This window comes from Oreochromis aureus, linkage group 2 (assembly GCF_013358895.1).
Source record: "Oreochromis aureus strain Israel breed Guangdong linkage group 2, ZZ_aureus, whole genome shotgun sequence".
Taxonomy (NCBI): domain Eukaryota; kingdom Metazoa; phylum Chordata; class Actinopteri; order Cichliformes; family Cichlidae; genus Oreochromis; species Oreochromis aureus.
The window spans coordinates 35,340,532-35,365,329 of NC_052943.1; the positions used below are offsets into that span (position 1 = coordinate 35,340,532).

The 24,798-nt window shown below is 41.9% G+C and overlaps 1 long non-coding RNA gene across 1 annotated transcript; it reads right to left on the bottom strand.

Moving 5' to 3' along the window:
* Positions 1–364: 364 nt before the first annotated feature.
* On the bottom strand, positions 365–23,536 carry LOC120441112. The gene is made up of 5 exons (XR_005613786.1): positions 23,489–23,536; positions 23,169–23,408; positions 22,882–23,088; positions 20,895–21,037; positions 365–604 (listed from the first exon to the last, which is right to left on the bottom strand). It is a non-coding gene; the product is annotated as an uncharacterized LOC120441112 (long non-coding RNA).
* Between the last annotated feature and the right edge of the window lie 1,262 nt (positions 23,537–24,798).

The following is a 24,798-nucleotide window of genomic DNA, read 5'->3' on the forward strand; positions in this document are numbered from 1 at the left end:
TCTTGCACCCTGCTGTTATGTGCTGGATTGTCTCAGGGGCATCTTTACACAGCCTGCACCTGCGGTCTTGCCTGGTGTGATAGACCCCAGCCTCTATGGATCTGTGCTCAGAGCTTGTTCCTGTGCTGCCATGATTAGTGCCTCTGTGCTGTCTTTCAGTCCAGCTTTGTCCAGCCACTGGTAGGATATATGTATATATACATACATATATATATGTATATATATACATACATATAGTGATCCAGGCGTTCCACTCTGAACGCTTGTAACACACACAGACATTCTAGGTCTGACCAACCATCTCAGTGGTGGGCAAAAGATGACAACCAATAAAATTCTAAAAGACAATTTATTAGTACAATGTTTAAAAAAATTAAAGGATAAAACTGTCCCGTCTCCCACTTGTTAAAGGGATAAAACACACAGTCCAAGGCCAGAGCCAGCGATTCCACAAGTCAGTTGTGGCATCATCATGTCAACTACTTTAATGGTGATCAGCAGTTGTCCTCCAAGACCCACCACCCTGTAAGTAGAAGGCCGGCAATCACTCAGGCCTCAGCAACCCAACTCTGCCTTTAGGCTGCAGCATACAGTAGGCCTTGACCTGCACAGAGAGATGAAATATCAACACATCTTCATTACACAATTCACAGTGCAGCAACCGATCCATCACAAACATACTTAAATCAAGTCATGTTAGATCTGGCCATATGACATACCTACACAGAGAGACAACATTTTACAGCAGTGTTTGTAGTGTGGGCTATAAGCAGACTAGAATATCAGTGCAATCAAATACACCTGCCTTCAATGAATCCAACCTCGTCACAGCCACTGGCCCACAGCAAATATAACACCAAAACCACTCCCAGACCAGTGCAACTTCCCACAACTAACATGGAGATGAATCCATACAGGCAACGTTACTCCACCATGATACACGCTCAATATAAATATATATACATATATATACATATATACATATATATGTATATATATGTATATATGTATATATGTATATATATATACATATATGTATATATGTATAAAAAAACATCCAGCACGCCCCTGCGGGCGGTTTATCCTTCAAGCTCGGGTCCTCTACCAGAGGCCTGGGAGCTTGAGGGTCCCTTGCAGTATCTTAGCTGTTCCCAGGACTGCGCTCTTCTGGACAGAGATCTCCGATGTTGTTCCCGGGATCTGCTGGAGCCACTCGCCTAGCTTGGGAGTCACCGCACCTAGTGCTCCGATTACCACGGGGACCACCGTCACCTTCACCCTCCACATCCTCTCGAGCTCTTCTCTGAGCCCTTGGTATTTCTCCAGCTTCTTGTGTTCCTTCTTCCTGATATTGCTGTCATTGGGAACCGCTACATCGATCACTACAGCCGTCTTCTTCTGTTTGTCTACCACCACTATGTCCGGTTGGTTAATTCAATTCAATTCAATTCAATTTTATTTATATAGCGCCAAATCACAACAAAAGTCGCCTCAAGGCGCTTTATATTGTACAGTAGATAGCACAATAATAAATACAGAGAAAAACCCAACAATCATATGACCCCTATGAGCAAGCACTTTGGCGACAGTGGGAAGGAAAACTCCCTTTAACAGGAAGAAACCTCCGGCAGAACCAGGCTCAGGGAGGGGCGGCCATCTGCTGCGACCGGTTGGGGTGAAAGAAGGAAAACAGGATGAAAGACATGCTGTGAAGAGAGACAGAGATTAATAACAGATATGATTCGATGCAGAGAGGTCTATTAGCACATAGTGAGTGAGAAAGGTGACTGGAAGGGAAAAACTCAATGCATCATGGGAATCCCCGGCAGCCTCACGCGTCTATTGCAGCATAACTAAGGGAGGATTCAGGGTCACCTGGTCCAGCCCTAACTATATGCTTTAGCAAAAGGAAAGTTTTAAGCCTAATCTTGAAAGTAGAGATAGTGTCTGTCTCCGAATCCAAACTGGAAGCTGGTTCCACAGAAGAGGGGCCTGAAAACTGAAGGCTCTGCCTCCCATTCTACTTTTAAGTACTCTAGGAACAACAAGTAGGCCTGCAGTGCAAGAGCGAAGTGCTCTAATAGGGTGATATGGTACTACAAGGTCATTAAGATAAGATGGGGCCTGATTATTTAAGACCTTGTATGTGAGGAGCAGGATTTTGAATTCAATTCTGGATTTAACAGGAAGCCAATGAAGGGAAGCCAAAACAGGAGAAATATGCTCTCTCTTTCTAGTCCCTGTCAGTACTCTTGCTGCAGCATTTTGGATTAGCTGAAGGCTTTTCAGCGAGTTTTAGGACTTCCTGATAATAGTGAATTACAGTAGTCCAGCCTGGAAGTAATAAATGCATGAACTAGTTTTTCAGCATCACTCTGAGACAGGATATTTCTAATTTTAGAGATGTTGCGCAAATGGAAGAAAGCAGTCTTACATATTTGTTTAATAATATGCGTTGAAGGACATGTCCTGGTCAAAAATGACTCAAGGTTTCTCACAGTGTTACTGGAGGCCAAGGTAATGCCATCCAGAGTAAGAATCTGCTTAGATACCATATTTCTAAGATTTTCAGGGCCGAGTACAATAACCTCAGTTTTATCTGAATTAAGAAGCAGAAAGTTAGCGGCCATCCAGGTCTTTATGTCTTTAAGACATTCCTGCAGTTTAACTAATTGGTGTGTGTTACCTGGCTTCATGGATAGATAGAGCTGCGTGTCATCTGCATAGCAGTGAAAATTTATGCTATGTCTTCTAATGATGTTGCCTAGGGAAGCATGTATAATGTAAATAGAATTGGTCCTAGCACTGAACCCTGTGGAACACCATAATTGACCTTAGTGTCTGAAGAGGACTCTCCATTTACATGTACAAATTGGAGTCTATTAGATAGATATGATACAAACCACTGCAGTGCAGTACCTGTAATACCTACAGCATGTTCTAATCGCTCTAATAGGATATTATGGTCAACAGTATCGAATGCAGCACTGAGGTCTAGCAGGACAAGCACAGAGATGAGTCCACTGTCAGAGGCCATAAGAAGATCATTTGTAACCTTCACTAAAGCTGTTTCTGTGCTGTGATGAGCTCTGAAACCTGACTGAAACTCTTCAAATAAGCCATTCCTCTGCAGATGATCTGTTAGCTGTTTGACAACTACTCTTTCAAGGATTTTTGATATGAAAGGAAGGTTGGAGATTGGCCTATAATTAGCTAAGACAGCTGGGTCTAGAGATGGCTTTTTAAGTAAAGGTTTAACTACAGCCACCTTGAAGGCCTGTGGTACATAGCCGATTATTAGAGATAGGTTGATCATATTTAAGATCGAAGAATTAATTAATGGCAGGACTTCTTTGAGCAGTTTTGTAGGAATGGGGTCTAAAAGACACGTTGATGGTTTGGAGGAATTAATTATTGAAGTTAACTCAGAAAGATCCACCACCATTTTGTCCGTCTGCATCTGGAAGTCCCACAGGATCTTAGCTCGGTCATTCTCCACCACCCTTGGGGGCATCTCTCATTTTGACCTTGGGACTTCCAGGTTATACTCGGCACAGATGTTCCTGTACACTATGCCGGCCACTTGGTTATGGCGCTCCATGTATGCCTTGCCTGCTAGCATCTTGCACCCTGCTGTTATGTGCTGGATTGTCTCTGGGGCATCTTTACACAGCCTGCACCTGGGGTCTTGCCTGGTGTGATAGACCCCAGCCTCTATGGATCTTGTACTCAGAGCTTGTTCTTGTGCTGCCATGATTAGTGCCTCTGTGCTGTCTTTCAGTCCAGCTTTGTCCAGCCACTGGTAGGATTTCTGGATATCAGCCACCTCCTCTATCTGCCGGTGGTACATACCGTGCAGGGGCCTGTCCTTCCATGATGGTTCCTCGCCTTCCTCCTCTTTCTTGGGTTTCTGCTGCCTGAGGTATTCACTGAGCACGCTGTCAGTTGGGGCCATCTTCGTGATGTATTCGTGGATGTTTCTTGTCTCATCCTGGACTGTGGTGCTGACACTCACCAGTCCCCGGCCCCCTTCCTTCCGCTTAGCGTACAACCTCAGGGTGCTGGACTTGGGGTGAAACCCTCCATGCATGGTAAGGAGCTTTCTTGTCTTTATGTCAGTGGCTTCTATCTCCTCCTTTGGCCAGCCTATTACCCCAGCAGGGTACCTGATCACGGGCAGGGCGTAGGTGTTGATGGCCCAGATCTTGTTCTTACCGTTCAGCTGACTCCTCAGGACTTGCCTGACCCTCTGCAGGTACTTGGTGGTTGCAGCTTTCCTAGCGGCCTCTTCATGGTTCCCATTCGCCTGTGGGTGAAGGTAACGGTGGTCCCCGTGGTAATCGGAGCACTAGGTGCGGTGACTCCCAAGCTAGGCGAGTGGCTCCAGCAGATCCCGGGAACAACATCGGAGATCTCTGTCCAGAAGAGCGCAGTCCTGGGAACAGCTAAGATACTGCGCAGGACCCTCAAGCTCCCAGGCCTCTGGTAGAGGACCCGAGCTTGAAGGATAAAACCGCCCGCAGGGGCGTGCTGGGTGTTTTTATATATATAGAGGAACATAATTAGGAGGAGAAAGATATCGTGTTGCTTCTTCCTGATTTTGCTGCTGTCATTCAGTATTGCTACATCTATCACTACGGCCGTCTTCCGCTTGTCTAACACCATGATGGTTTTTCCTCCCTTTAGAAGCTCTGCCAGCCTTTACCACAGTTGCTTGTTGGTGGGTCTCTCTGCCTTCAGCTTTGTCTTCAGTACCTGAAAACCATGCTCTATGGAGTTGAGATCAGGCATTGAAGTAGCTGCTGGACTCAAGGCAAATAAATTACTTGGGGATTGATTTTGTAGTATGCTTTGGATTATTATCCACTCACGCTGTGAAATGCAGTTTTGCAACATTTGCTTGTCTCTGGGATGTTTGTAATATGTGTGCTGTTTGTTTCTCTAGTTTATTGCTGAGATGAGCGGCCAGTCAGGTTCTGTTTCAAAATGCTCCTGAATTAGGCTACGTTCACACTGCAGGCGAAAGCGCATCAAATCCGATTTTTTCTCCTATGCGACCCGTATCTGATCATGGTATGACAGTGTGAACGGCACCAATCCGATATTTTCAAATCCGATCTGGGTCACTTTCGTATGTGGTACTGAATCCGATACATATCCGCTGTTTTAGAAAGCGACTGCTGTTTGAACGGTCATGTCGCATTAAATCCGTCTTTTACGTCACTGACACAAGACAGACGCCAATTATCAGCGCCGGAGAAGACATCGCGAACGCTTCCTGGCCATCCAGTGTAGATGTCAGTGAAACTGTTGGGAAGACAACGTTGGAGAAATGTGAACATTTTATTTGTACTGTATAATCTGCAGATTCTGACAGAAATCTGCAACTATCCTTTGAAGCACCGCTCCTCTAAAACAGCAATAAGGATCATTATTAGGTTATTTACATTATTATGTAAATAGCAAAATAATTTAAAGCAAAAATTGGGAAACGTAAAGTCCGAAGTCTTTATATTAAGGACCATCAGTCAAACAATACTGTTTGCTCTGGGTGTAAACAGAGCGCGTTGTGTGTGACATCTTCTTTTGCGCATGCGGGCCGCTTTGAGCGTTCACACTAGAGCGCGTTTGCTGTCGCATTTTATTTGTAGTGTGAACAAGCAGACAAAAAAATCGGATTTGATCAAAAAATCGGAATTGAGCATTAAGACCTGCAGTATGAACGTAGCCTTAGACACAATGGTCTCGTGCATTCACACAGGTGAACTCAGATGAAATAAAAGAAGTACTGGATGGTCTCTTTCTTATTCAGTAAAAACTCTCAGTATTCTCCATCGAGGAGAATCACATGTAAAGGGATATTACTACATTATAGACCAACACTGAATGGCTATAATGAAAACAGAATGAGAATGCTCAAATACTACTACAAGAATATTTTTGGTACAGTAATTGTTGCACATTATTCCACCTTTTTATACGAGCAAACTCAGGTGCAGTTTATTTACAGTGGCACCAGGTGATATGTACAACAGTGCCAGGAGAAAGGGGCTCCAGGGATTCCAGGGAAAAAGGGTTCACGTCACACTCTTCTTCTCCCTCGTCAGTCACTCACTCTCATATCACTGTTCACTCACAATATCCACACTCATGATCAAGTCCAGGGAAAAGCAGGGAAGGGTCCAGGAAGGTCTATCCACACGGAGGGAACACAGGTTATAATCCAGGAAATTAGGTGGAGGAAATTAAGTAGTGGCAGAAGAGGTGCGATGATCGATTGCAGGTGTGTTGGGGAAGGAAACTCCGCCCAGCGAAGAGGAGGAGAGAGAGCGAGAGAGAGACAACAACAACAAACCAAAACCAAAACCGGAGAGACACGGAGGACCCTGACATTTTATTTATTCAGCACTTTATTTAATCACTACTGTCTTTTAGCTTCTTTTATCAATGAATTGGAAAAGCATTAAAAATACAATAGGCAGATTTTCCCAGTAATTGTGTATTAAACATACATGCAATGATTTGAAAGCTTACAAACACAGCTGCCATGATTAGTAACAAAAACGTGAGCAGTATAAAACTCCTGCTAATAGGAAGATTGTGTCTCCTTCTCATGTGTATGTTTTACTCACATGAGACAAACTGAGTGTGACTGAGACTCGACTGTGTTCCTCTCAATAGACTCGGTCATGCAGGTGAGAGTTTAGAGTCCAGGCATGAAATCTATGGGCTGCCCAGGGCTGTAAATTCACTCTCACACACATTCAGTTATCTCAAAGGCCAACCATTTAGACCCTCAGGTGTTGTAAATCTTGATCCTTGGCTCCCCGACAACTCAGGTGCAAGGATTACATTTCCACATCCATTGCTCACATGAAAGCCCCTAAGTCCCTGTTACACAAAGCAGGCACAACCATCCCTCGCAAGTGCTCCAAAAAGTTAAAGGATAAAGAAAAGAGTTCTTCGGAAAGTATTCTGTACAGGAGCCAATAACCAGAAGTGCCTTTGCAGCTATTTAATGAAAGTAGCTGCAGCTACTGAGCTTTGTGCATCATCACATTGAATCTCATTCAAAGCTGCTCATGATGTGCATATTAACACTGTGTTAGTTATTAATGAATGCGGTTTTCATCCTGGTCGCGGAACACTGGACCAGCTCTTTATCCTCTCAAGGATACTCGAGGGTGCATGGGAGTTTGCCCAACCAGTCTACATGTGTTTTGTGGACTTGGAGAAGGCATTCGACCGTGTCCCTCGGGTGTCCTGTGGGAGGTGTTATGGGAGTATGGGGTGTCTGGCCCATTGCTACGGGCCATTCAATCCCTATACAACCGTTGCAAGAGTTTGGTTCGCATTGCCGGCAATAAGTCGGACTCGTTCCCGGTGGGTGATGGGCTCCGCCAGGGCTGCCCTTTGTCACCGGTTGTGTTCATAATTTTTATGGACAGGATTTCTAGGCGCAGCCAAGTGGCGGAGGGCTTTCGCTTCGGTGGCCTCAGAATCTCATCTCTGCTTTTTGCGGATAATGTGGTTCTGTTGGCTTCATCAGGTGATGGCCTCCAGCTCGCACTGGAACGGTTCGCAGCCGAGTGTGAAGCAGCGGGAATGAGGATCAGCACCTCCAAATCTGAGGCCATGGTTCTCAGCCGGAAAAGGGTGGAGTGCCCACTCCGGGTCGGGGATGAGTTCCTGCCCCAAGTGGAGGAGTTCAAGTATCTCGGGGTCTTGTTCGCGAGTGATGGGAGAAGGGAGCCGGAAATCGACAGACGGATTGGCGCTGTGGCTGCAGTGATGCGGACGCTGCACCGGTCCATCGTGGTGAAGAGGGAGCTGAGTGTAAAAGCGAAGCTCTCAATTTACCAGTTGATCTACATCCCTACCTTCACCTATGGCCACGAGCTGTGGGTAGTGACCGAAAGAACGAGATTGCGGATACAAGCAGCAGAAATGAGCTTCCTTCGAAGGGTGGCTGGCCTCTCCCTTAGAGATAGGGTGAGAAGTTCGGCCATCCGGGAGGGGCTCAGAGTAGAGCCACTGCTCCTCCACATCGAAAGGAGCCAGTTGAGGTGGTTCGGGCATCTGACAAGGATGCCTCCTGGGCGCCTCCTGGGTGAGGTGTTCGGGCATGTCCCACCGGGAGGAGGCCCGGGCAGACCCAGGACACGCTGGAGAGATTATATCTCTCGGCTGGCCTGGGAACGCCTTTGGTGTTCCCCGGATAAGCTGGAGGAGGTGGCTGGGGAGAGGGAGGTCTGGGCTTCTCTGCTTGGGCTGCTGCCCCCGCGACCCGGCCTCGGATAAAGCGGATGAAGATGGATGGATGGATGGATGGATAGTTATTAATGAGTAATTAGCTCAGACTCACACCTTTGCAGACCAGAAGGGAAGCAAATAAAAATATCAGTTTATTTGTTAATTATCACTAGTTTTATGCACATCCTCATTTAATTGTATAATATTTTTTCACTCTGATTTCCCTTGCACTCAGTATTATATGAAAATTATTTCATATGTGGTACTACATTTTTGAGGGCACTAATCCTGTATGACTGGTTAGAGGTATCTGAACTTTTAACAACTCTCTGAACTTTTCCTATAAACCCTTTTTTGCATTGTTTTAAAATGCAAATTCCTTCTTAGACATGTCCTAAACTTGCTACACTGTTGCTGAGGACCCTGGTAGAGTTACCTTTACAAACAGTGCTGCAATTTTCCCCATTAAACTTGTCTGTACTGGCTCCACAACGGCAAATTTTCCAAACCACATGAAGATTTGAGAATTGTTTTAAAATGTGAACCTACCCTTTAGTATTTTATGCATTAGGTTCAACAACCCCCCCCCCCCTTTCTAGAATGGCTTGTTCGGTGTAATGTTTGACATGTCAATGGATTTTTAGTTTCACACACGTGCCAAGTATTCGATATATAACAGGTCATTTGGAGAATTGGTATGTTTGTGTCTGTGAGAGTTAATAGTGAGTTAATTGTGCATGATGTCTTTTGCACAGATAGTTTCACCATATACGTGTGTTGTTGAACACGCCATTAGTTTTGTAGGTTGATGAGTTATTGATTGCTGCCTCTGGGGGAATAGGTCCCAGCGGTATTTTGTGCAGGGATGTGTAACAGAAACAGAGGAAAGCCATACGCTCAAACATGTCAGGTTTTTTCTGACTTTCTTGTAATACTAAGAATTTTATAGATGTAAGTGCTGAAGTTCCCATTTACAGTAATTTTTCACCCATCCTGCATTGTGAAGATGTAAAACACTCATTCTTCACGATCACCAAACCTGTCCCTTCTCATACATGAACAAATGCATAGATAGGGAAGGGACGCAAATTTGTCACAAGAATGGATCTGCTGAAAGGATACTGGTTTTGTTGTGTATCTGAAATCTCTGACTTGGTGATAAGTCACCAAGTCAGAGATTTCAATACAATTGGCATTGGATCAATACTAACCCTATTTAATAATAAAAATGAAAACATCACAAAAAAAAACTTAAGGTCATGAAAATTAATTGAGATTTAGCAATTCAGTGATGCATCCACCTTATTTATTGAAAAGTATCGGTATCGGCGATATTTACTTGGTATGTGATCGATACCAAACTATACAGTATTGCACACCACTACCAGATCCAGTGTCAACTCTGTCACATATGTGTGTATTTCTATTGACTTTCAAAGAACTCTGCATCTTTGCGCCTCTGACCGTCAAATCAGTCATTTGTCAAATCCTGGGAGGCTTTGCTGAGTATCCTGACTTATCCTGTTCTGCCAAGGCCATTTTGTTCAGTTTCCCAGTACTATTTCACCTGTGCCTTCAAACTAAGGCAGTCTGCTCTTTTTCAAAGAAATTCAATCATGACCAAATGAAATACAGCACAATGACAAAGGAAGCATTATTTGGTGAGGTGTATCTTGTTCCAGTTCTACCCCATTTGCTGTTTACACTGATCAGTCTCCTGGTGTTCCTGTCTTGCGTGCACATTAACAATCGACGTCATATGTTCTGATCCTTATTTCTACCAGAGTTCATGTTAAGATTTGCTGATAACGCTGTGGCAGATGTTCTGTCTCATGTAGTGTCGTAGATCAGGTATAGTGCCTGATCTTAAGTGAGGGAGTGTTTTGATCCAGGTCATAATTTTGTATTGTGTATAATAATCAGTCCTCCCTGCATGTGGGTGGTGCTGTTTATGTAAGCTCTAACTGGGAGCTGGCCATAGGTTGGAGAATGAAGGTACCACATTTAAATTTGGACCTGACAAGACCAGCTTGGCTATGTCTACTTCCTGATTCCCAAGCAGACTGTGGTGTGTATTGTAGAGAGCAGTGCTTTGTGAAAAAAAGTGTTTTTGACTCTGAAAAAGCTAAATTAGCTACTGTGTACATAGTTAAAATGTTGTGAATTTGCAATAAAAGGGATGAGAGTCATTTATTTTTGAGAGCTGTTTTTCCTGTTTAGGTTAAGAATGTAGGCAAGAGGCTTTTTGGTATTAAGTTAATTATGTTTTTTGTTTTGGTTCGTTTTACTTCCCTAGAATGTTTCATTTGTCACCATGACATTTTTCTACCTGAAAAAAAGAGAAATGAATCCACCTGGAGTGTAAATCTCACGGAGGCACCGTGCTTCTTTGGGAGCAGGAAGTAGGGGAGTCATGTATGTGCTGCAGTCTGGTATCGTCCAGTGCAGGGTGTCAGTGTCAAGAGAAAGCAGTCCTCACTGCTCATAGGAAATATGAAATTAATACTCAGAATAAGTACCCCATGTCTCCACACAAACCTTTTTGCCAAAGATTTTGTTACGTCACTCAGAGAACTTCTCTTTAGGAACCTTCATATCATGTTGTGTGTAAATACGTGTAACGAGGCAACCAGGCCTGCAAAGTTGTTTTACATTGATTTCTATGGGGTCAAAATGATTCATTTGGTGGTTCAGTGTATGAAGGTTCACACTCCAAAATATACTATGTTAGAATTAAACTGATTTTAGGAAAAGTGATGAAATAGAAGCTCGTGGAGTTTTATTTTGAATAATATTTTTTTTTATGCAAAAGTTGTCAAAATGACAACTTTGGGAGTTTTAGTGTTAAAAATTGGATCGTTGATAGGACAGGAAAGCTTCTGCCCACATGCTGTACACATATCCAGTCACATGGCTGATAGCGAGTAAAAACATAATCTTTAAACTGTAGGGCACTGTGCAGACACACTTGTGGACTCTGTAAATTAGACACTTGACTTACTGAATTTGACCAGCTGTCTGTCTCCATACATTAAAAAAAAAAAAAGATTATCAGTGGTGTGACCTTTGTATTGTTACAATGCACATATACTGAATAACCTTTTATGATGTGCATAACCCAAAGAAAAAGTTCTGAAGTTGTAAATTTGACTTTTCTATTGTGAAGAACCTACATAGAAATTTGAAGAATTGATCCAGTGTTTGAATTTTGGCAGTAAAAGATTTAAGTGGCCAATTGGGTTTTTCAAATTAATGGCACCAAAGGGACATATACAAATTTTGGTTTTAGTTTTTTTAAAGATGTTAAAACTCTCTCACATCCACTAAGCTCTAGTTGCATTTAAAAAGAATGAGTATGGCTCAGTAAGATTAAAGTCTCCTTTGTTCCAGTGAAAAAACACACATTGCCAGTCATATAATGTTTCTCGTTTCATGTTTCAGGCATTACTTTAAGTCGCCCTTTGAATACATGATGAACACAATACATGTACTACAATTATGTGCAGCCTCCTAACAAAGAAAACCTAACCAGTCACAACTGAATCCTCTGAAGTCGGCTTTCATGTTCTGGGTTAAAAACCCATTTATGCACATAAGGTTTCCAGAACCACTTCACAGCACCAGTTACACTCTGCAGACAGAGATGTTTTTACACTAAGAAGGTAGCACACGCGGTTGCTAGGAAACCGTTGTTGAATGGTGTGCAGCAGTACTTTTAGCTGCTTTGCCTCGAGGTATAGCTGGAATTTTGATTTCACTGGCAAGGTGCAAGCGGCTGACATGATAAGGCCAGAGAAAGCAGTGCTTAGTGCTGGGGAATACAGGGATCAAGCAAGGCAGGGAAACAGTCGGTGAGCTTGATCCTATTCTGCCTGACCAGATGTGTTTTGATTTTTCCTCCTCTTCTGCTTTCAGCTTCCTGTGAATGTGGGCTTTACTGTTGCCCCAGCACAGTTAGCCTTCCTTCACTAAACCCGGAGAAATAATTAAACAAATCTCAGAGGCTTTGGGATGATGTAAAAAACAAAATGTTCATTTTTGGAGTGAGGTAGAGGGTGGATAATGTCTGCCAAGATATATGCACACACACATACACAAAGCAGTGACAGAAAAAGTTATTTATATAGCTTACTTTAACTTCTGTATTTGGCTTAATATTTTGCAAAACAAAAACAAAACAAAACCAAAAAAACTCTGTAGTTGTACATGTTATTCTTGCACTACTGAAAACTGTATTGAACTTAACAAAAAACGAGGACCAATAACTCGAACGGCCTCTCGTCTTCAGGTAATTTAAAAAATGAAAATTTGTAGTTTTTTTGGAAACTCTGGCATTAACATACAACAAATACTGTACATCAAGGCTTCTCATGAAGTGAATAAAAATAAAAATGTTCACTACCTTATTTCCAATGACTGGGCTTAGAACTGACTAAATGAGAGCCTAAAATGATATGATTTGTGTTTATCCTTATAAGCTGTTAACAACTCTCCTTTTCCCTTCTTCATTGTGGGTGCTGTCTAACAGGCTCATAATATTTATTAATTACTATATATTAGAGTGACCAACCGTCCTCTCTTCCCCAGACATGTCCACTTTTCACGTTTTGTCCGGTGGGATTTTCAAGATAAATGAAAATGTCTGGATTTTCCTACAGAGGACCCATATGTGTGACATCATCCCCGAGCTGCTGCTTTGTGAGTTGTTGTCCTGCGCTCACAGACGGGACTGTCAGCGCGCCTGGTGATGTTTAAAAGATGCCAAAGCACAACTGCAGCTTTTCAGACGAACTACAAAAGAAATTTCCCCTTGTACGTCCTGGTACTGGTAATTTTTCTTATATAGATGAGGGCTTAGTTCTGTGCCATTATTTAATTCCAGAGGTTTAAGTTATTTTTTTGCCCTTGTTGACTTGTAAAAGCCTATATCACATTTTTTATTTCACCATTTATTAACCGCACAGAGAAGGCATCGTTTAAATATGTTTAAAAAAATGTAAGCAAACAGTATTATTAAAGTTCTTCATGACTGGGCCAAGTGTCCTCTTCTTTGGAAATCAAAATATGGTCGCCCTACTATATATAAAACATTTACAGATCTTTGTAAAAAATTTCAAACTAAACAAAACTAAACTAAACCCTGCTAAACAAACAGGTACATTTGAAGAACAAGGACTGGACTCTCCATCCATTCTCTTCCACTTATCCTTATCATGGTCAGATGGCGTGCTGGAGCTGATCCCTGCTACCATAGGGCGAGTGTTAGGCTACACCCTAGACAGGTTCCCACCCTGTCACACTGCTAACACAGAGACAGACAACCATTTGCACTCACATCCACAAGTATAGGTAATTTAGGACCAACCATTAACCCAACCCCGCTAACTGCATGTTTTTGGACTGTGTTCTTAGTTAAGGGTTTTTTTTAAAAAATTTGTATTCTCGGTATTGCTTTTTGTAAGAATTTATATTTGAAGCCTTATAGTTTTCTGATAGATTGTTTTCTGTGTTTCCCTCGTCTGTTTCCCCGTTCCCAGTGTCTAGTTGCATTTTATTCTGGATTTCTGTTTCTGTTTCCTGTCTTATTTTAAAACTCTCTTGTCCTGTGCATTATGTTCAGTGTTGCTTCCCCTGTCGTTAGTCTGAATTAGTTCACCTATGTAATGGTAATGTCTCTGTATTAATTTGGTGATTTAAAAAAATGTGTGACATATTGTTGCTTCAGTCTCCTGTCATAAGTAACCAGATTACACTCATATAGTTTAGGTGTGTTAACTTCCTGTGTCTCACTCCCCTTTAGCCTTCGACCCAGTGTGAGATGTTGACTATGATCATTAGTTACTTTTTATGTCCTCCTGCTTCAACAGCTCTTTTGTGTTTGTGAATCTTTTAAGTGCTTTGTAAATAAAGTTGTATTGTATAAAATGGTTTTCCATTACAACTGAGTACCACATCAATGTGGGCGGGGTCCTTTTGATGTCATTTGCAGTGTTGGTCAAGTTACTTGAAAAAAGTAATCAGTTACTAATTACTTCCCCCAAAAAGTAATCCCATTACTTTACTGATTACTTATTTTCAAAAGTAATTAATTACTTAGTTACTTAGTTACTTTTTAAAAACACGATTTACAACCTGAATAGGTGATAAAGCGATAGATCTTTCAGCACAATTCTACTTTTTCTGCATAATCCATCAAACAAAATGTAATCAAATGGAAACGTCTCTTTTTAAAACTTTAAATCTTTTAACTTTATGCATCAAGCAAAAACTTAATTATATGCAACATTCTCTGACTGGAAGAAATTTGTTTAACATTTAAACCTATTTTCTGCACATTCCAGCACATAAAATAAAATATTTTTTTGTGTTTACACTCACTCTTTCAAATAGATGCAAGTAAAACGCAGCAGAAAATAAATAAAATCAAAGACTCAGCGGTCCTGTTGCTCTATTTTCACCTGTAAAGCAGGACTGGGGTAGGCAGAGGTTTACCCTGGTGCAGGTGTGCCGCAGCGGTCAGTGGAAGAATCATGAGTTTCTCTGTGAGTTTCACATTACGTCAGAAGCGCACTCGCTGCTTGCTTGGAAGTTTAGGGGGTTTTTTCGCTGTAAAAAGAAGTTTTCTTCCCACGCACAATGGACACTAATGTTTTTGTCACTTTTTATGGAATCAAACTCAAAGTAAGGTCAGTACTTCCACGCTTTAAACGCTGCACGCTCATACTCTCTCCCGCACTCGATATATTATCCATTGTTGATCTGCACACAGCTGTTGTCACAACGTCGCACTCGCTTACATCACTGTCATGAGACATTCTCGCAAAAAATCATGGTTTTAGTAACGCAGTAACGCAGCGTTCCTACGGGAAAGTAATGGTAATCTAATTACCGTTTTTGCAATAGTAATCCCTTACATTACTCGTTACTTGAAAAAAGTAATCGGATTACGCGTTACTGCCCATCTCTGGTCATTTGTATGCAACACAAACCCAGCAATCGAGATGATGACTGCTGTCTATGGTTTATTGTCAGACTAAAGATGAAGAGAGCCAGAGAAGGCAGTGAGCGGCGAAACAAACCACTCTGGAAAAATACAAGAGCGTTCATGAAGCTATAGAACAATGTTGTGCTAGAACAGTACCAGCAGGATACCAACTAGATGATGTATGAGGGTAAGCTAATGGTATCTAGTTCTAGTTTGTACGAAGGACTTTTGACCTAAATGAAAACTAGAGCAAAGTTTTAACAGGTGAAGGTTTTTGGTATTAAGTATTAAAATATGTATGTCTGTGTGTGTGTCTGTCTGTGTGTGTGTCTGTGTGTGTATACGTGCGTGTGTGTGTGTGTGTTTCAGATTGCTCTTTTGTTATAAAGTTATTGCTGCAAACCTGAGTGTTCAACCACCCCCTCCCAGAGGTGGGATGTCATTGTTCCCACCTTCACGGATGGTTGCACAGCTTGTTTGAAGGAACATTTAGCTTCCTGTACAAGAAATTGCATCCAACTATAGAACAACAAGAAACGACCTAGTGTGTATCCCTGAACAAGAAAGAGGCTATTGTACTGTGGGATCTTGCTACTGGCTCAGAGTACTGGAGTTCTAGAGGAGTTCTAGACAACATTTTGGAGTCAGCATTACAACTGTGTTACAACTTTCCTGACGAAGGGAGGTTCAGAGAAATTGCTGCCGGCATCGAGAATAGATGGGGATTCCTACACTGTGTGGGTGCGACTGGTGGCTCCCACATACACATTACAGCCCCACAACACTGTTACAGTGACTGTTCCAGCCATTAATGCTGGCACTCTATAATCCTTCAAGGTGTTGTTGATGGAAAGAGGCTATTCTAGAACGTGTTTGCTGGACTGCTTGTATGATGCTCAGGTTCTGAGTCCAGTCTTGGAAACTTTGGGCTCACATCATGAACACTGGTGTGGCGACTATTGGCTATTATAAGGTGCTGACTTGCTGTGCTCTGCATAATCTGCTAAAAACATGGGGGGATCTATGAGACCACTTGGGATGTACTCTCAGTGGCAGCACAAGAGCCTGTGGTGGCATTAGCACAGGGTGCAGAGAGGAAGCAGGGATGTGAAAGATGCTCTGATGCAGTCTTGTTGAGCTTTAGTTAAATGCATTCCTGTTGCCTTCTGATCATGTGTCTACAAATGTACTCGCTTTTTTATGTTACAATGAATTTTATAATAAACCTTTTTTCCATTTCGTCTCCACTTCTGTTTGTAGGTTTTATTTGTGGTGGTTTATGTTGCTACAATTTAGCAACATAAATTAAAGATAAAAGACTGAAGAAGAAGTCTCATAAATCTCTGTTGATTTGGTGTAATTCAGTCACCAACAAACCATAACAAAGTTTGTTAAATCCCATAAAAACAAACACAGTAATATGGAATACAGACAGTAGTTTGTCACAGAATTCCTTGATATACTGGTCCTGCCATTAAAGTCTGCAGCATCCTCTGCACTGGCACCTCCATGAACGTTGTGATGACAAAAATGAAAGCACCAAAACTTCACTGACAAATGTTTGGTTTGTACTGTTGAGCAGTGTCGTAACAGACATAAAGTGACTGTTATGTGCATCTTAATTTTCTATTATGTGTATTACAGTCAGCAGCCAAGTCCAATCTGTTTACAGTATGGTTCTTTTTCACTGGTTCTTACAGCGCTCCTATGTAGCACTTTTCAACTTTATCTGAGCACTCAAAGCATTTTATACAACATGCCTCATTAACAAGTTGATACAAGTCTGTTTTTCTATGCTTTAGTGATTTTCTATCTAACATTCATGTACATTCAGACTCCACTGCAAAGATATTCAGGTTCAGTATCTTTCCCAAGGATATTTGGCATGCAGACTGGAACAGCCAGGGATAGAACCACCAACATTCAGATCAATACATGACCTGCTCCATCTTCTGAGTTCCAGCTCCAGCAAAATCTAAACTGCAGTAAGCCTCTCCTGGAACAGAGCGATAAACTATCTACAGTTTTTTTTTCACAGCCATGAGGAAGCAACCAGGGACAAGAGAAATGAGTTACTCGTGCCAGCCACTTATTGCCCAAGTAAGGTCGCTCAGCAGACCAAGGACACTTGGTTGCCCACTTGAGTGTTTAAGTCCCCCTTAGGGATGGGAATTGATAACAACTGAATGAATCAGGTTCCATTATCAATATCACTTATCAATTTGATTCTCATTGGCATCTCCACCATCTCTTAGCACCATTCATAAGACATTACATTCTTGCAAATAAATTACATGTTGTGTGGTCAAATGGTTTTTTTTTTTGTTTTTGTTGTTTTGGCCGTCCTGTCTCGCAGTGTATCAGTCAGAAATATTGTCTGAAGGCCAAGAAGAATAGCCAACAGATTTACTTTTCCTGAGAGGGGGGCTTTTGCTATACTGGTCCACTTGGTAGTCATAGCTTATTAGACTTTTATTAGGATTATTTTTATTTTCAGCATTTACACAGGACTGGGGCTGGGGAAGAGAAATAAAAGGAAAAGAGTTGGGAAGAAAGTTAACATAAGGAGAGTAAGAGAAAAATAAAGGAGAAGAGGGATAAAGAGAGAGACGCTGAAAATCTGCTTCATCACCTGCTGAAAATAAACAAAAAACAACACCACAATAGGTGTGGTGAGCCGTGGCCCTGCCCCCCAGGTCATCAAGCAGACATGGTGGAGACCCGGGCCCCAGACAGCCAGTGCCACGGCACTGTGACCCAGTGTTTTGTGTTTGTTTCATTTATATTCCTTGATTATTGTTATTCATGATTTTGGTTCTCTTTATTGTTTTCTGCCTGTGTTATTGTCATGGTCCCAGGACTTCTGACCTGATGTTTTTTGACATTCTGTATTCAGTTCATTTGTATTCTCAAGATCCCTAAGTTTTCTGTTCAGTATTGTTTATTAGATTTCCCCCCTGTGTTGTCCTCTGTGTCTCCGTCTGTGTGACCGTGTATATAGTGATTTGAATTATTGTGCTTTGCTTTCATTCCTTGTGTCCCGTGTTTTCCTCTTTCCATCGTGTTATCTCTCTCTGCCTCTCTCGGCTGTCTCGGTGTACCTTCTGTGTTATGTTTAAGGTCCGCATCTTGGCATCAGCATTTTCAGTTTCGTGTCCTCCCCGCTCTGTCATGTGTAAATGTCCTCAGCTGTGGTTCCCGTGTGCTTCCACTTCCCTCGTTACCTTCTGTGTATTTATGTCAGCGTTCCCCTCTGTTCCGTGTCGCGTCGTGCAGTTAACGTGCAGTCGTGCTGTGTGTTTCCCAGTGTCTCCCCGTCCACTTAGAATTCTCCCAGTTTAGTTTTGGTATGGTTTTGTATTACTTCCAAGCCTGCAATAAAACAGCGTTTTTGAGTTCCCATTTTTGCCTCTGTAAAGTCTTCGTTTGAGTCCCCATCTCCTGCTTGCACACAATGATTCATGACAGTTATATTCTTCCTAGGCTTTAGGTTTGTGTTACTTTGCCTTCCCCGTGTTCCCCGTGTCATGTCCAGTCACTCTTGTCTCCATGTTCCCCCAGTCAGGCATGTCTCAGCGTCAAGTGTGTCTTTGTGAATGTCTCTTGTTTCCTGTTCTACGTTGACAGTCTCGTGTGCCATGTTAGCACTTTATACTCCCAGGTGCAGGCACCAACACCCCTGGAGTCGGAATCTGTCCCCAGACCCAGGAGATGGTTCCCTGTGCTCTGGGTTGGAGACAAGCAGACTGGCCCAGTCCCCAGTCCCAGACTCCGACCCTGCTGAGCTGGAATCAGCATTCACAGCTTTAAATGGTAAATGGCCTGTATTTATATAGCGCTTTACTAGTCCCTAAGGACCCCAAAGCGCTTTACATATCCAGTCATCCACCCATTCACACACACATTCACACACTGGTGATGGCAAGCTACGTTGTAGCCACAGCCACCCTGGGGCGCACTGACAGAGGCGAGCTTTAGCGTCACTCTGGATTTTTGGCTAGCTTAATGTTAGCATCTTTTCTGTGCAGGTCCTTGTGCTAGCAGCATAATGCAGTTGTTTCTGTCCTGGATGCAGTTTGCACTTTACCATTACGCTTCTCCTTTTGTGCATTAAAAATAAAAGTAATGTCTATATTAACACTATTTTGGTCCACTGACAACTGAAATCAGCCGATTGTAGTGCAAGTACTGATAAGCAGGATTCCAAGAATTTCGACTACTAGGAACCAAGAACCGGTTCTCGATTCCCACCCCTAGCGGGTCTATTACACGCTTCGTGATATCCAGTTGCCTGATCTCTGACAGCTTGAATTTTTCCTTTCCAAAGGAAGTGCCACATTGTAAAATGTAAAGATATCTATTGTATTTTTGCCACACTTAGAAATGGGACATAGATTTGGGATCTCAAGATTCCGAAAAGATAGAAGGCACACAATTGAGAAATGAGAAAAACTCAACCTGTGACATCAGATAGATGGATAAACAAATTGACTGCAAATCAACATGCCTTTACCTTTAGTAGTTCTCTGAAGTCAGATGTTAAATTTTGGTTGGAGAAAGAGGAAACATTAAATCACTCATACAGTACAGCTTGTTATATTATGGCAACACGTGGACCAAAAATAAAGTGAAAAGCTTTAAAAGGCAGAGTAGGGTTAAATTTCATTTTTATGTTAAAACTAAGCATGTGGAGGTGAATGAAGGCCAACAGCAGTTGGTGTGTTGGGTGCTACACTTCTGTCAGTTTGGTAGAGTGGCCTTGGAGCCAAAGTAAAAACCAAAGAAGCAAGATGACCTTTTCAGAAATGTATTAAAGCACACCTTGATCCAGAAAACCCTCCACATCACCATCCTACAGCCCTCGGACTGAATGGAACAGGAAGGTTAAATAACCTCACAGGATATTCCACAAACTGAACTCAGGAGTATAGATGCTACCAAAGAAATTTACATAATAACACATTAATTTTTATAAAACACTGACACTATTTACATCTCACCCCACATTTAAAACAATAACCCACATTAATCCTATTGTGAAAATTCCTATACCCTCCTGGAACCAACAAACCTTTTGTGGGTCCTGGGGCACAATTTTCCCTGCTAACAACTCCAGAACCAGGAAGGCTGTAAAATGATAGCAACAAGTTTTTCTGGCACAACTTCACCTACTTCAAAGGTGCATGCAGAAGACAAAGATCTGATGACATGAAGACTCCAGCGACACTTCAAATAATCAGGAAGAACTTTAAGTGACCAATGCATTTGTGGCCTTCATCAGGGTCATTCAAGAGGCTGAAAAACTATTTCTTTCAATAACTATCATTTATACTTGCTAACATGCATATTATTTAAGCAACAGAATTTGTGGCTAATCTTTTTGTGCTTGTATATTGCAGGTGAATGCTGTAGTGACAAGGCAAAGTCCGACGCATAGTGAGACAAGCACACTCACAAACACACACAGACAACAACAATCGCTCATGTAACTCAGCTTTTAACCTGATAATGAAGGTTTCAAGAGTCTTCCAGTTACTGGAAATGTAACAAGAGAAAATGTCAGTTAAAATATTTATTCTGTGAAGGTAATGGCAGCTCGCCTTCTATACTTCCCCGCCACTGCTAAAATCAACGTGCTATTAAACTTATTTCTTACCAGTTATATGATGCTGTGTCGTGCCAGACGATGCCGATGTTGAAGGAGTGGGTGGTTCTGTGGTGGAGGCACTGGAGCTTGGGGGGGGGGGGTCCATTCTGATATAGAGATTGATGAACACACTTCATATTTGGAAATGAATTCTAGAAGAAAAAGACACACAACATAAGTACACACACAAAACGACGATGCAACAGTGTTATGGCCCATCTAGGAGTGGCCAGACCACAACATTAAGGTGATCCATCCTCGTCAGACCTCAAGCAGCCACATCACACAGTTGGTACAATTTTACAGTGATTGATTTACAATATGTTATTTCTTTAGCTTTCAACACTAAGAATGAGCTGGTTGTAATGTCAGGCTGGACTTTATGCCAAAACAACAAATAAAAGAAAATCTAAAATATTTACTAAATGACAAAAAAAAATTCCTCCCTGACTAAGATAAACAGGAGGAAACTGTAATTAAAATAAAAGGCAGTCCACCCCTGTGAACTCCTTGATATAACAATCAGCATTAACCATGTTTGCAAAAGTCTTCACAGTTCACAGACTGCTAGCTGGGATGAGCAGAGGACGAATGAATGGCGGTCCATGGAAGCATCATTTTATATGTCGTAACACCCCCTTTCTCAAGAATGAACACACCCCTAAATGTTTAATTCAAAGAGAAAGTTCCAGAGATCTAGACAAGGCACCAGCCAACAGATTATCCTTACCCTTTTTGCAACTGATCTGCAAGTTAAAATGTTGCAGCAAAAAAGAACAGCGTATACGTCTTTGTTTGGAATTACACATTTGGGATAGAAACCCTAATGGATTGTGATCAGGCTGAACACTCGATCCAGTGTAAACTGCAAAGTTCTGTAAATTAAATAATAATGCAAGAGCTTGCTTATATATAATGCTATAATAGGTCTAATGTCTGTTAAACTTTGTTGAAAAGTAGCAGATGGGATGATCTAAACTTTGCTTGTCTTCTTGCAAAAGAACAACTCCTGCACTACAGGACCTGGCATCACCTTTAAGTTTAAGCCAATGCTGAAAACCTGGTAAAGCCAGCACTGGTGCACTGCACAACAATGCTTTGGCAGACTCAAATGCCACCTGACAAGCTGGAGACTAAATGAAACACTTCAAAGGACTAACAAGTTAGAGGACTAACCACAACAGAAACATTTCGGCAAAACCCACGATAGAAACTGCACAAAAACCACGCAGAGCCCTTTTGGTCTGCGGGACCGCAAAATCAATAATAGTCTGTGTTTTAGCAGCAATGGGGCGCACGTGTCCTTGTCCAACTTGTTTCCCTAAATAAGTGATGGTGGCTTTACCAAACTCCTATTTAGAGAGGTTTAATGTGAGAAGCATGAAAAAGAAAAGCATCACGGAAATGTCTGAACACAACAGAGAGCATCTCCAGATGTTCTGACCGTGTCAGAGAATAAATGACTATATGATCAGGATGTGACAGCATTATCTTATATGTCATCTCCATTTTGATAATCTCTATTGTCTGACCTTATGAAATCCGTCAGAACAAATGCGTAAAAAAAAAGCCAACTTTTAACCAGTAATAACATTTGCTTAGTTGTTTAGATTTTGTTGATGTGTTGTCTTTTTTTGTTGCTCTCAGAAACAAATACTTAAGACACAGCATGTGCAAAAGATAAGCAGAGCATGTTGTTTGCATAAGCGGTTAACTAGCTTATTAATTGTCTAAATGAGACAACGTGTTGCTTACAGTTTTTCTCAGTTGATTTGACTCAATTCTCAGAAAAGTCAATGGCAGAATTCTTGAGTGTTCTCAAACAGTTAGGACATTTTTCATCACAAAAGACTAAACAATCAAAACCTTTTTCACATTTGTCAAAACATGAACAATAAGTCAATCACTTCAACTCTGCAATCAATGAATAAAAACTTTTCACCACCTTTTAAAATCTGAGTTATCAAAATGTTTAGTTTTTTTCTCAAAGCCTTACTGACTGAGGAATGGCCAGAGCGAGAGAGTGGATCCAAAATGCAGATTCAGCCGGAGGTACAGAGGCTTTCTCAAGAGACACTTGACACATAGAGCATAAACTGTGAACTATGGTAAGAATCGGGTGCATGGAGCTGTGAGCATGAAGCGGGTTCTACAGGGGGTCTCGGGGAATGGGTTGTGGTTCAAGGGGTGGTAATTAGAGTCACTGCAACAGAGGGAGAGAAGCATCAGGAGGCGTACTAGTGATTGTCAGGTAAGTAAAGAAGTTTATCTTCTGTGTCTTACTTGTTGGTGGGCAAAGAGTGGCGTGGGGGGAAGTAGTCGAGGCGGTCCGGGTGAGTATCAACGAGCTGTGGGTCCAAGAACAGTGGTCCAGTGATGGACCGTGAGGAGAAGGCAGGGAGACAGGCAACCGAGGACAAGGAACAGAGTTAGCGTAGGACGTGACTGTAAATGAATAGAGATGACCAGCGTCCAGGAAAAGCGTGACTAAACTGTGAAGGTGAGTAGATGATCCAGAGAAAACTAGAGACATAAGAAACAGCAAAATTAGCAAAGCAAAAATACAATGACTTCTCATAAAACATGAATGGACTAGCACTAACGGAGGTTAGCAGACGTTGTGGCAAAGATTCATTGAGAGCGCCAGTCTTATACAGCCAACTGGATTGCCATCAGGTGTGGAGAATGGACACGCTGATGAGGCTCCACCCAGGGGTGGAAACCCAGAGCTAATGGAAAAACACAGCCTGGAACAGCCTGTTGTGGTCCTTGATGGCCCAATAACAACTTTAAAACAGTGCCAACAAAAAATGTACAAACTTTTCATGTCCATTGGTACCTGTGAGCGGCCGTCAGTTAGGAGATCTCCCAGTTAACCTTCGCGTTTCACGTTGCTCCATCTAGCTCCCTCTGAATTCTATCGTTAACCGCTAAGTACAAAAACGTCCGCAGCTCATGGTTGGACCACAAGGTAGGTTTTTTGCACCCATTTCTCTAACTGCATAATAGCGAGTTGATTGTTGTGACAAACTCGCTCTTATGACGAGTGATGCTACTGACTGCCCAATCGGTGGCATGCAGTCTGTAGATGTCAGGTTTTCGGATTGACTCAGCTCGCTTGAAGCCCTGGCCGAGTAGGAACTAAAAAGTACCTGGTGCCAGGTTACTTTATTTATACTCATAGGTAACGTTACTTTACAGAAAAAATGATAGCATTTCCTACCAGGTGATGGAAAACTTAGCAATCTGAGTTGAATAGGTACTCCTGGGAACGGGCGATTAGTGTAAGAAAATATATAGAATGATTTATTAATTATTGAAGATGCTATTACTGCACCTGCCCATGATAACGTTTTCATTATTTTTTTGAAGAAGTGTTTTTCTTTAGGATGCAGGGAGCCGTTCAAAATGGTCTTTGGTCAGTTCTAACTTTTGGGCTTTATGTTTTCACGTGTCTTCTAGACTGTAGGTGATCCTGTAACTGTTAACTGATTCATCTGAGAGACTATTGCTTCTCATTCAAACAATTTTGTTGTGCAATGACAATATTCACTGAAATCTAACCATCAGAATACTCAAATACTGGTTTTCTGCTATATTTTATTTCTAAATGATCTGTCTTTGTCTTCTTCAGGTTTGGCTTTAAATCACTCAGTGCACCAATCCATTACTGCCGATGTTAAATCATCATGAAGTATATTTTGGTCTTAACCATATTGTATTTTAATCAACTGTCCCTAATGAAATATGACTGACTCCAGTGATAATGAGGTCATTAAATGAACCAATCCAGTTTCTCTCTAATCCCATGACAGCAGATCATGTGAGTGAGGGAGTAATGGGTTACTACAACAGGCCTCTGCTGCAGTAAACCATGCAGACATTAAAGGCCACAGTCATTACAGTGTTGCTT